Genomic DNA, 13790 nt, shown 5'->3' on the forward strand with positions numbered 1-13790 from the left:
CAATGGGGTCTCCGGTCAGAACAGAGATAGGAAAAAGCTGTTCACCCAGATTGTGATGTCCCTGAGGAATTCTGTCTTCCTGAGGGCAATGCAGACTTTGTCACTGAGCTCAGTGAACATGATATTAGTAAATTTCTGGATTTAAAATGAATTGGGGATTTGAGATTGTGCAGGAAAATGACACAAAGGTATTAGGCTCAAATGCCAGCTATAAATTCACTGATGACATGTTGTTGCCAGAATCTCAGATGTGACAAGGGTGCGTACAGGAGTGAGGTAGATCAGCTGGTTGAGTGGTGTCACAACAACAACCTGGCATTCAACGTTAGCAAGATAAGGGACTACACGAAGGAGAAATCAGGGGAACACACACCGGTCCTCATCGAGGGGGCAACAGTGGAAAGGTTGAGCAGCTTCAAGTTCCTGGGTGTCAACATCCTGGGCCTAACATATCAATGCAATCACGAAGAGAGCATGTCAGAGCCTATACATCATTAGGAATGTGAGGAGATTTGTTATATCACTAAAGACTGTAGCAAATTTCTACATGGGGTTTCCTCCCCAATATTAAGGACATCTTCAGAAGGCAGTGCCTCAGAAAGGCAGCAGCCATATTGAGTTAGCCTCATCACCCAGTGCATGCCCTCTTCTCATTACCACCATCTGAAGGCTCACTGTCTTTGTTTTAGAAACAGCTTCTTCCCCTCTGCCATCAGAACTCAGCACTCTCCGTGAACCCATGAACACTCCATCACTATCTTGCTCTCTTTTTGCATTACATTAGATTTTTTGTATTTCTTACTGTAATTTTTTTAATGTATTGCATTATACCACTGCCTCTTAAGTAGCAGATTTCACAACATAAGTCAGCATCTGGTGACCCTGTGATCGCTGTCTCGGAGGCTGAGATCAGAACAACTTTCAAGGGGGTGAAACCTCGCAAGTCGTCAGGCCCTGATGGGATTCCAGGTCAGGTACTGTAAACCTGTGCCAACCAACTGGAGTCCAAGGACATCGTCAATCTCTCACTGCTGCAGTTGGAGGTTTCCACCCATTCAAAAAGAGTGACAATTGTACTAGATCAAGAAGAGCAGGATGAGCTGACTTAATGACTAATGCACTCACATCTGCTGTGATAAAGTGCTGAGAGGTTGGTCATGGCCAGAATGAAATCCTGCCCAAGCACTGGCTCTCCACTCAGCCTTGGAACACTTGGACCATATCAGCACCTGTGTCAGGCTGCTGTTTATTGATTACAGCTCAGTGTTCAACACAATTTTGCCCTCAGTTCTAATCAACTAGCTCCAAAATCTGGGCCTCTGTACCTCCATCTGCAGCTTGACTTCCTCACTGGGAGACCATGGTCAGTGTAGATCAAAAATAGCATCTCCTCCTTGCTGACAATCAACACTGGCTCACTGAAACATGTGTGCTTAGTCACTGCTCCCAGTGGACGACTGTGTGTCTAGGCACAGCTCAAGTGTCATTTATACACTTACCGAAGACACAACTATTGTTAGCAGGATTTCAGATGTGATGAGGAGGTGTTGAGGAGTAAGATAGATCATGAGGTTCAGTGTTGTTGCAACAAAAACCTTGCACTCAATCTCAGCAGATCCATGGAATTGATTGTGAACTTCAGGAAGGGGAAGTTGAGGGAACACACGCAGTCCTTATTGAGGGGTGAGCAGTGGAAATAGTGAGTAGCTTTAGGTTCCTGGTTGTCAACATCTTTGAGGATCTTTCCTGGGCCCAACTTATTAATGCAGTTTCAAAAAGGCTTTACAATGGCTATATTTCATTGAGAGGTTGAGGAGACCTGGTATGTCATTAAATACTTACAGTGGAGAGCTTTCCAACTGGTTGCATCATGGTCTGGTCTGGAGGGGCTACGGCACAGGACTGGAAAAAGCTGAAGAAAGTTATGAACTTAGCCAGCTCCATTAATGGCACTAGCCTTGATCAAGGATACCTTGAAAAGGCAATGCCTCAAAAAGATGGCATCCATCATTAAGAACTACCATCACCTAGGACATTTCCTCTTTTTGCTTCCATCAGGGAGGAGGTACAGAAGCCTAAAAGTACACACTCAGTGAATTAGGAACAGCTTCTTTCCCTCTGCCATCAGATTTCTGAATGGACAATGAACCCCTAAGCACTGCCTCACGATTTTTTGTCTCTTCTCGCACTGATTTATTTACATATTCTGTATATGTTTCTTATTATAATTTAAATGTTTTTATTAATATTATGTATTGTAATGTACTGCAGCAGAAAAACAACAAATGTCATGACATATACGTGTCGTGTAAAACCTGATTCTGATTCTGATAATCAACCTGATTCTGAGATCTAAAGGTCAACTGTAATCACAGTGTCATGGGATGGGCTCGAAGGGTGGAGTGACCATAAGACCATAAGACAAAGGAGCAGAAGTCGGCCATTCAGCCCATCGAGTCTGCTCTGCTATTTCATCATGAGCTGATCCAATCTCCCCTTTAGTCCCATCCCCCCGCCTTCTCACCATAACCTTTGATGCCCTGACTACTCAGATACCTATCAATCTCTGCCTTAAATACACCCAATGACTTGACTTCCACTGCCGCCCGTGGCAATAAATTCCATAGATTTGCCACCCTCTAGCTAAAAAAATTTTTTTGCATCTCTGTTCTGAATGGGCGTCCTTCAATCCTCAAGTCATGTCCTCTTGTACTAGACTCCCCCACCATGGGAAACAACTTTGCCACATCCACTCTGTCCATGCCTTTTAACATTCGAAATGTTTCTATGAGTTTCCCCCTCATTCTTCTAAACTCCAAGGAGTACAGTCCAAAAGCTGTCAAACGTTCCTCATACATTAACCCTCTCATTCCCTGAATCATTCTAGTGAATCTTCTCTGAGCCCTCTCCAATGTCAGCACATCTTTTCTTAAATAAGGAGACCAAAACTGCACACAGTATTCCAAGTGAGGTCTTACCAGTGCCTTATAGATCCTCAACATCGCATCCCTGCTCCTATACTCTATTCCTCTAGAAATGAATGCCAACACTGCATTCGCCTTCTTCACCACCGACTCAACCTGGAGGTTAACCTTAAGAGTATCCTGCACAAGAACTCCCAAGTCCCATTGCATCTCAGAACTTTGAATTCTCTCCCCATTTAAATAGTCTGCCCATTTATTTCTTCTACCAAAGCGCATGACCGTACACTTTCTGACGTATTGTAATGTACTGCAGCTGTAAAACAACAAATGTCATGACATATACCCGTGGTGTAAAACCTTTTGTAATTCATTTGCCACTTCTTTGTCCATTCCCCCAATCTATCCAAGTTTCTCTGCAGACTCTCTGTTTCCTCAGCACTACCGACCCCTCCACCTATCTTTGTATCATCAGCAAACTTAGCCACAAAGCCATCTATTCCATAATCCAAATTGTTGATATACAACGTAAAAAGAAGCGGCCCCAACACGGACCCCTGTAGAACAGCACTGGTAACTGGCAGCCAACCAGCATGGAATCCCTTTATTCCCACTCTCTGTTTCCTGCCAATCAACCAACGCTCTATCCACATATGTAACTTTCCCGTAATTCCATGGGCTCTTATCTTGTTTAGCAGCATCTTGTGCGGCACCTTGTCAAAGGCCTTCTGAAAATCCAAATACACAACATCCACTGCATCTCCCTTGTCTAGCCTACTTGTAATTTCCTCAAAAAATTGCACTAGGTTTGTCAGGCAGGATTTTCCTTCAAGGAAACTATGCTGAGTTCTGCCATATGCCTCCAAGTACTCCGTAACCTCATTCTTGACGATCGACTCCAAAAACTTCCCAACCACCGATGTCAAGCTAACAGGTCTATAATTTCCTTTTTGCTTCCTTGCCCCCTTCTTAAATAGCGGAGTGACATTTGTAATCTTCCAGTCCTCCGGAACCAGGCCAGAATCTATCGACTTTTGAAAGATCATTGCTAATGCCTTCGCAATCTCCACTGCTACTTCCTTCAGAACATGAGGGTGCATTCCATCTGGTCCAGAAGATTTATCTACCCTTAGACTATTCAGCTTCCTGAATACGTTCTCTGTCGTAATTGTGACTGCACATATTTCTCTTCCCTGACACCCTTGAATGTCCGGTATATTGCTGACGTCTTCCTCAGTGAAGACTGATGCAAAATACTCGTTCAGTTCCTCCGCCATCCCCTTATCTCCCATTACAATTTCTCCAGCATCATTTTCCATTGGTCCTATATCTACTCTCACCTGTCTTTCACTCTTTATATACTTGAAAAAGCTTTTAGTATCCTCTTTGATATTATTTGCTAGCTTCCTTTCATAGTTCATCTTTTCCCTCTTAATGATCTTCTTAGTTTCCTTTTGTAAGCTTTTAAAAACTTCCCAATCCTCTGTCTTCCCACTAATTTTTGCTTCCTTGTATGCTGTCTGTAGTGAGATGCTGAAGATGTTCTATAGGTCAGTTGTGGAGAGCGCCCTCTTATTTGTGGTGGCGTGTTGGGGAGGAAGCATTAAGAAGAAGGACGCCTCACGTCTTAATAAGCTGGTAAGGAAGGTGGGCTCTGTCGTGGGCAAAGTACTGGAGAGTTTAACATCGGTAGCTGAGCGAAGGGCGCTGAGTAGGCTACGGTCAATTATGGAAAACCCTGAACATCCTCTACATAGCACCATCCAGAGACAGAGAAGCAGTTTCAGCGACAGGTTACTATCGATGCAATGCTCCTCAGACAGGATGAAGAGGTCAATACTCCCCAATGCCATTAGGCTTTACAATTCAACCGCCAGGACTTAAGAACTTTTTAAAAGCTATTATTAATGCTTTTTGAGATAGTGATTTAGATGTATATCATATTTTTACTGAGTTAAGTATTGTATGTAATTAGTTTTGCTACAACAAGTGTATGGGACATTGGAAAAAAGGTTGAATTTCCCCATGGGGATGAATAAAGTATCTATCTATCTATCTATCTATCTTTTACTTTGGCTTTGACTTCTCTTGTCAAAGAGGCCTCCTCCTGTTTCGAAGGCACACGTTCCCATGCGTTAGACGCCCTGAGGCTTGTCACCTCATGCCGAGATGTTTTGCAAAGTCATTGAGTCCTTTCCCCTTGGCAGCAGGCGAGGTGATCTGCCTCCTCATTGAAATTGAAGTCAGAGCCTGCTGGGCAGCTGGACGCAGGAATAACAACAGAAAATGCTGCAGGTCAAAGTCAAAATCAAGTTTATTTTCATCTGCACAAATACGTGAATGAACAGATGTAATGAAAAACTTACCAGCAGCAGCATTACAGGTGCATTGCATCAGATAATCTGGATTCACAAAAAACTTATTAAATAAAAATGTACACAACTTTTACAAGAATGAACACAAGCAGAGCAAAAGGCAAAGTCCACTTTATTGCAAAGTGATCAAGGTGGTTGCAGTGGTGCTGAACTGCAGTAATTAAGGAGTTGCAACTGGTTCAAGAGCACTTCAACTGCAAAACTGTTGGGGTTGTCTATTGCAACCAGTGCTTCCAATGGAGCCTCCTCTACACTGGTCAGACCCAAAGGGAATTAGGGACCACTTTGTTGAGTATGACCACGCCATCCACCAAGAACAGAATTTCCTGGTGCCCAATCATTTTAATTCACAGTCTCCATTCCCATTCTGACATGTCCATGCATGGCTTCCGCTTTTGGCACGATGAGACCACTCTCAGAGTGGAGGAGCAACACCTCATATTGTCTTTGTAGCCTCCAGTCTGCTGGAATGGACATCAATTTCTACCTCGAGTAGTTTTTTCCTCCTCTTCTTCTTTCTTCTATTCCGCATTCTGGCCTCTTACCCCTCCTCCTCATCTGCCCGTCACCTCCCCCTGCTGCCCCTCATTTTTCCCTTTCTCCCATGGTCTGCTCTCCTCTCCAGCCCTTTACTTTTCCCATCCACCTGGCTTCACCTATCATCACCTCCGTACCTTCCCCACCTTTTTATTCTGGTGTCTTTCCCCTTCTTTCCCAGCCCTGAAGTAGGGTCTCAGCCTGAAGCATTGGCCGTTAATTCATTTCCATAGGTGCTACCTGATCTGCTGAGTGCCTCCAGTATTTTGTGTGTGTCCCTGTTAAATTCAGCAAATGAAGGAAGGGGAGAAAAGAAAGGAGTGTCTGTGGGCCAGAGGACTCTCAGGAATAGTGGGGGACAGAAGTGGGATGGTTTTGGCTGAGAGAGAGAGAGCAGTGAATGTAGGTTTATCACAGCTGAGCTGTCCAGGGAAGCGATAAATAGAGGAAAGAGAGAGAGACAGAGTCTGCTGTAACAGTCAGATCCAAAGCTGAGAATAAAATACTGCAGATGCTGGAAATCTGAGATAAAAACAGAGGCAGCTGAGTATACCCAGCAAGTCAGGTAGCATCTGTGGGGAGATAAAACTGAGTTAGTCTTTCATATTGATGACCTTACATCACCGTATTCATTGTTGAGCCCTGACACATATAATATACCCACTTAAACAATGAGAGTCTGTTTCCTGATTTTAACCTCCAACTCCAGTGGAAGGTGCTCAGTGTAACCTCTCATTAACAGGACCCTTATATGATCTCCCATCAAGTCCACATAATGCACTCTACCTGGTCAGGGTGGGTAGTCTCTGCTGCCAGCAGGTCACTGAACAACTGACCACCATCACTGCCCCATTTCCCACTACCTGTCCTGTTTGCACACACACCAGGTTACTAACCCACCCCTCCCTCCTGCCTGTGTGACAACACCTGGTTGCTGATACTTTCTCTTATACTATGTACACACACTCAGCTACCGACCCATGTAGCCCCGGTTCTATCAACATGCACAAAAGTTGTATGTTTATTTTAGTTTATTTTAGGCATGCAAGTTACTTTTAATTTATGTTCTTTTAAGTCTATGTTAACTTACCTATGTCATATTTGTAATGTACTGTAGTGCTAGTGCAAAAGGAAACTGTCCTGGTGTTTATACCCAGGGTGTCTGTACATGACAGTAAACTTAAGCTTGAAACTTGCTCACTCTCATGTTGAGGCTCCAGGATCAAACCTTCACCAGAGATCTCTGCCCAGTGACTGGTAACAGCTCCATCTGACTGGCTGTGGGAAGACTTGATTCATTGTAACTTAGTGTTTTAAACACATATGCTTTTCATTATCTTGCTTTAAATATGAATTATTCAATGATTTATTTCCAGTTACAGTTAGAAGGAAGGACAAGGTTGAAAAGATTAGGGAAATTTGGATGTCTAGAGAGGTTACTGACATGGGTCCTTGATCAGTATCTTCATATCTGTTCTAGGCATAGTTGAGGACCTGGCTTCTCTGGTACCTCTATTTAAGAAGGGAACAAGGAAAAATCCTGGGAATTGTAGACAGGTGAGTCTCACATCAGTTGTAGGGAAATTGCTGGATAAAATTCATAGGGATAGGACATGTGAGCATTTGGAAACCCATGACCTAATTCGGGTGAATCAGTATGGCTTCTATCATGAATCTATCTATGGCTTCTATAATGCCAACATTGCATTCACCTTCTTCACCACCAACTCAACCTGGAGGTTAACCTTTAGGGTATCCTGCTCAAGGATTCCTAAGTCCCTTTGCATCTCTCCATTTTGAATTCTCTCCCCATCTAAATAATAGTCTGCCCATTTATTTCTTCCACCAAAGTGTATGACCATACACTTTCCAACGTTGTATTTCATTTGCCACTTCTTTGCCCATTCCCCTAAACTATCGAAGTCTCCTTGTAGGCTCTCTGTTTCCTCAACACTACCCGCTCCTCCACCTATCTTTGTATCATCAGCAAATTTAGCCACACATCCATTAATACTGTAGTCCAAATCATTAGCATACAATGTCAAAAGCAGCAGTCCCAACACTGACCACTGTGGAACTCCACTGGTAACCAGCAGCCAGCCAGAATAGGTTCCCTTTATTCTCACTCTCTGTTTTCTGCCGATCAGTGAATGCTCCACCCATGCTAGTTACTCCCCTATAATTCCACAGGCTCTTACCTTGCTAAGCAGCCTCCTGTGAGGCACCTTGTGAAAGGCCTTCTGAATATCCAAGTACACCAGATCTACTGCATCTCCTTTGCCTACTCTGCTTGTCATTTGTTCAAAAAATTGCAGTAGTTAGTCAGGCATGACTTTTCTTTCAGGAAACCATGCTGACTTTGGCCTAACTTTTCATGTGCCTCCAGGTAATCCATAATCTCACCCCTAACAATCAATTCCAACAACTTCCCAACCACTTATGTCAGGCTAACAGGACTATAGTTTCCTCTTTGCTGCCTCCCACACTTCTTAAATATCCGAGTAACATTTGCAATTTTAGACAATAGACAATAGACAATAGAAAATAGGTGCAGAAGTAGACCATTCGGCCCTTCGAGCCTGCACCGCCATTTTGAGATCATGGCTGATCAATTCCTATCAATACCCGGTTCCTGCCTTGTCCCCATATCCCTTGATTTCCCTATCCATAAGATACCTATCCAGCTCTTTCTTGAAAGCATCCAGAGAATTGGCCTCCACTACCTTCCGAGGCAGTGCATTCCAGACCCCCACAACTCTCTGGGAGAAAAAGTTTTTCCTTAACTCTGTCCTAAATGAACTACCCCTTATTCTCAAACCATGCCCTCTGGTACTGGACTCTCCCAGCATCTGGAACATATTTCCTGCCTCTATCTTGTCCAATCCCTTAATAATCTTATATGTTTCAATCAGATCCCCTCTCAATCTCCTTAATTCCAGCGTGAACAAGCCCAGTCTCTCTAACCTCTCTGTGTATGACAGTCCAGACATCCCAGGAATTAACCTCGTGAATCTACGTTGCACTTCCTCTACAGCCAGGATGTCCTTCCTTAACCCTGGAGACCAAAACTGTACACAATACTCCAGGTGTGGTCTCACTAGGGCTCTGTACAAATGCAAGAGGATTTCCTTGCTCTTGTACTCAATTCCCTTTGTAATAAAGGCCAACATTCCATTAGCCTTCTTCACTGCCTGCTGCACTTGCTCATTCACCTTCAGTGACTGATGAACAAGGATTCCTAGATCTCTTTGTATTTCTCCCTTACCTAACTCTACACCGTTCAGATAATAATCTGCCTTCCTGTTCTTACTCCCAAAGTGGATAACCTCACACTTATTCACATTAAACGTCATCTGCCAAGTATCTGCCCACTCACCCAGCCTATCCAAGTCACCCTGAATTCTCCTAACATCCTCATCACATGTCACACTGCCACCCAGCTTAGTATCATCAGCAAATTTGCTGATGTTATTCTCAATGCCTTCATCTAAATCATTGATGTAAATTGTAAACAGCTGTGGTCCCAATACCGAGCCCTGTGGCACCCCACTAGTCACCACCTGCCATTCCGAGAAACACCCATTCACCGCTACCCTTTGCTTTCTATCTGCCAACCAGTTTTCTATCCATGTCAATGTCTTCCCCCCAATGCCATGAGCGTTGATTTTACCCACCAATCTCCTATGTGGGACCTTATCAAATGCCTTCTGAAAATCGAGGTACACTACATCCACTAGATCTTCCCCATCTAACTTCCTGGTTACATCCTCGAAAAACTCCAACAGATTAGTCAAGCATGATTTACCCTTGGTAAATCCATGCTGGCTCGGCCCAATCCTATCACTGCTATCCAGATATGCCACTATTTCATCCTTAATAGTGGACTCTAGCATCTTCCCCACCACCGATGTCAGGCTGACAGGTCGATAGTTCTCTGTTTTCTCCCTCCCTCCTTTCTTAAAAAGTGGGATAACATTAGCCATTCTCCAATCCTCAGGAACTGATCCTGAATCTAAGGAACATTGGAAAATGATTACCAATGCATCCGCAATTTCCAGGGCCACCTCCTTTAGTACCCTAGGATGCAGACTATCTGGACCTGGGGATTTGTCAGCCTTCAATCCCATCAGTCTACTCATCACCGTTTCCTTCCTAATGTCAATCTGTTTTATTTCCTCTGTTACCCTATGTCCTTGGCCCATCCATACATCTGGGAGATTGCTTGTGTCTTCCTTAGTGAAAACAGATCTAAAGTACTCATTAAATTCTTCTGCCATTTCTCTGTTTCCCATAACAATTTCACCCAATTCATTCTTCAAGGGCTCAACATTGTTCTTAACTATCTTCTTTCTCTTCACATACCTAGAAAAGCTTTTGCTATCCTCCTTTATATTCCTGGCTAGCTTGCGTTCGTACCTCATTTTTTCTCCCCATATTGCCTTTTTAGTTAAGTTCTGTTGTTCCTTAAAAACTTCCCAATCATCTATCCTCCCACTCACCTTAGCTCTGTCATACTTCCCTTTTTTTAATGCTATGCAATCTCTGACTTCCTTTGTCAACCACTGTGGCCTCTTTCCCCCCTTTGAATCCTTCCTTCTCTGGGGGATGAACTGATTTTGCACCTTGTGCATTATTCCCAAGAATACCTGCCATTGCTGTTCCACTGTCTTTTCTGCTAGGATATCCATCCAGTCAACTTTGACCAGCTCCTCCCTCATGGCTCCATAGTTTCCCCTGTTCAACTGCAACACTGACACCTCCGAGCTGCCCTTATCCTTCTCAAATTGCAGATAAAAACATCATATTATGATCACTACCTCCTAATGGCTCCTTTACTGCAAGATCGCTTATCAAATCCTGTTCATTACATAACACTAAATCCAGAATAGTCTTGTCCCTGGTCGGCTCTCATACAAGCTGTTCCAAGAATGCATCCTGTAGGCACTCTACAAACTCCTTATCCTGGGGTCCAACACCAACCTGATTCTCCCAGTTCACCTGCGTGTTGAAATCCCCCATAACTACTGCGACATTACCTTTGCCACATGCCAATGTTAACTCCCTATTCAACTTGCACCCAATATCCATGCTACTGTTTGGTGGCCTGTAGACAACACCCATTTGGGTCCTTTTGCCCTTACTGTTCCTCAGTTCTATCCACACAGACTCTACTTCTCCTGACCCTATGTCCCCCCCCTTGCAAAGGACTGAATCTCATTCCTCACCAACAGGGCCACCCCACCCCCTCTGCCCACATTTCTGTCCCTACGATATCACGTATACCCTTGTACATTCATTTCCCAGGTCTGATCTCCCTGCAGCCACGTCTCCGTTATCCCAACAACATCATAGTTACCCATTTGCACCTGAGCTTCAAGCTCATCCGCCTTATTTCTGACACTTCGTGCATTCAGATATAGAATTTTTAGCCCATTTCTCCTCTCTCTGTTTGAATCGCTGCCTATTGTGCTTAACCCAGCTCCCCGAACTCCCATCGGGCTATACACCCCTAGAATTTTGTTGTCTTTCCTACATTTACTTATTCTTTCAACACATTTAACTCCATGTTCCATCAGACCATCACTCTGTACATGTGTCCTCCTTATCACTTGTTCCGCCACACCTTTCTCTACTACACACTTAATATTCTGGAACCGTGTAGTCCCCACTTGTCCTTTATTCTTCCTCTCGCTATCCTCTCTCACATTCTGGATCCCCGCCCCCTGCAAATTTAGTTTAAACCCCCCCAAGAAGCTCTAGCAAACTTCCCTGCAAGAATGTTAGTACCGCTCCAGTTCAGGTGTAAACCGTCCCTTTGGAACAGATCCCACCTTCCCTGGAACAAAGCCCAATTATCTAAAAACCTGAAGCCCTCCCTCCTGCACCATCCTCTCAGCCACGTATTAATCTGTATAATCTTTCTGTTCCTTGCCTCACTCGCACGTGGCTCAGGTAGCAATCCTGAGATTGTTACCCTGGAGGTCCTGCTCTTCAGCTTCGCACCTAACTCCCTGAACTCCCTACGCAGGACCCCCTCGCTCATCCTACCCACGTCATTTTCCACTCACCTGGTACAATGCCAGAATCTATCAATTCTTGAAAGATCATTGTTAATGCCTCCTTGATCTCTCCAGCTACTTCCTTCAGAACCCGAGAGTGCATTCCATTAGGTCCAAGACATTTATCCAGCTCAGATGATTAAGCTTCCTGAGCACCTTCTCAGTTATAATTTTCACTGCACATACTTCACTTCCCTGACACTCCTGAATGTCCGGTATACTGCAGATATCTTCAACTGTGAAGACTGATACAAAATACGTATTCAGTTCCTCTGCCATCTCTGCATCTCTCATTACAATATCTCTATCATAATTTTCTATTGGTCCTATATCTACCCTCAACTCTCTTTTACCCTTTATATACTTAAAAAAGCTTTTAGTATCTTTTTTGATATTAATTACCAACTTCCTTTCATAATTCATCTTTTCATTCCTGATGACCTTCTTAGTTTACTTCTGCAAGTTTTAAAAAGCTTCCCATTCCTCCATCTTCCCACTAGCTTTAGCTTACTTGTATGCCCTCTCTTTTGCTTTTACTTTGACTCTGACTTCACTTGTCAGCTGCAGTAGTGTCCTTCTTCCAGATGAAAATTTCTTATTTGGAATATATTTGTCTTGCACTTCCCTCATTTTTCACTGAAACTCCAACCATTGCTGCACTGTTGTCCTCCATACTAGTGTCCCTTTGCAGTCAACCTTGGCTGTTTCCCCTCTCATGCCATTGTAATTTCCTTTACTCCACTGATATACTGACACATTGGTATTTAGTTTCTCCTTCTCAAATTTCAAAGTGAACTCAATCATATTGTGATCACTGTTCCCTAAGGCTTCCTTAGCCTTGAGCTCTCTTATCACCTCCGGATCATTGCACAACAATCAATCCAGCACAGCCTATCCTCTAGTGGGCTCAATTACAAGCTGTTCTAAAAAGTATCCCTTAGACATTCTACAAATTCTCTCTCTTCAGGTCTTCAGGACCAGTACAGGCCTGGTTTTCCCAATCCACTTTCATGTTAAAATCCCCAGTGATTATCATGAGATTGCCATTCTGACATTCCTTTTCTATTTCTGGCTGCAATTTGTAATCCACATCCCGGCTGCTGTTTGGAGGCCTGTATACAACTGCTATTAGGGTCCTTTTACCCTTGCCATTTCTTAACTCAACCCATAGAGACCCTACACCTTCCAATCCTAGGTCATCCTTTTCTAATGATTTTTCTTTTTGTAATTTTTTTTATTGAAGTTCATCATCAAACAAACATTTCCATAAGATGTATTTCAGACATTGTACATATGTATGATATAATCATTATATCATAAATCTCCACATAGTATTTATCTGAGGTATACACTTATAGAAAAGAGTGGAAAGAAAAAACAAGCAAAAGGAAAAAACTATGTACAAGTAGGGAGTGATCTTTTTTTTTACAACATATTCATTGATTTGTGAGAATAAAATCAGGCCTATGAGGCATTATGTAGTTAAACCATTTTTTCCAGAATGAATAAAATTGTTCCATTTTATGATTAACAGATGCTGTTACCTTCTCCATTTTGTAAATGTCCATTGTAATTTCCATCCATGTATTTAAAGTTAGGCTCTCCTGTGATAACCACTCCCTAGTAAGAGTCTTTTTACCAGCCACCAACAATATATTCATTAAATATTTATCTCTTTTCAACCATTCTTGAGGTATATATCCAAAATATATGGTCTTACTCTCTGAGAGAATTTCACATTTAAAGATGTTTTGAAGGGTATTGTGTAACCCCCTCCAATAGTTTTTGATAACAGGGCAGTCCCAAAAAATATGATAATGATTTGCATTTTGATTTCCACAATTTCTCCAGCAAACAGGGAGGTTACCATCATAATGGGATTTCTGAGAGGGGGTAAT

This window comes from Hemitrygon akajei, chromosome 2, assembly GCF_048418815.1.
Source record: "Hemitrygon akajei chromosome 2, sHemAka1.3, whole genome shotgun sequence".
Classification (NCBI taxonomy): domain Eukaryota; kingdom Metazoa; phylum Chordata; class Chondrichthyes; order Myliobatiformes; family Dasyatidae; genus Hemitrygon; species Hemitrygon akajei.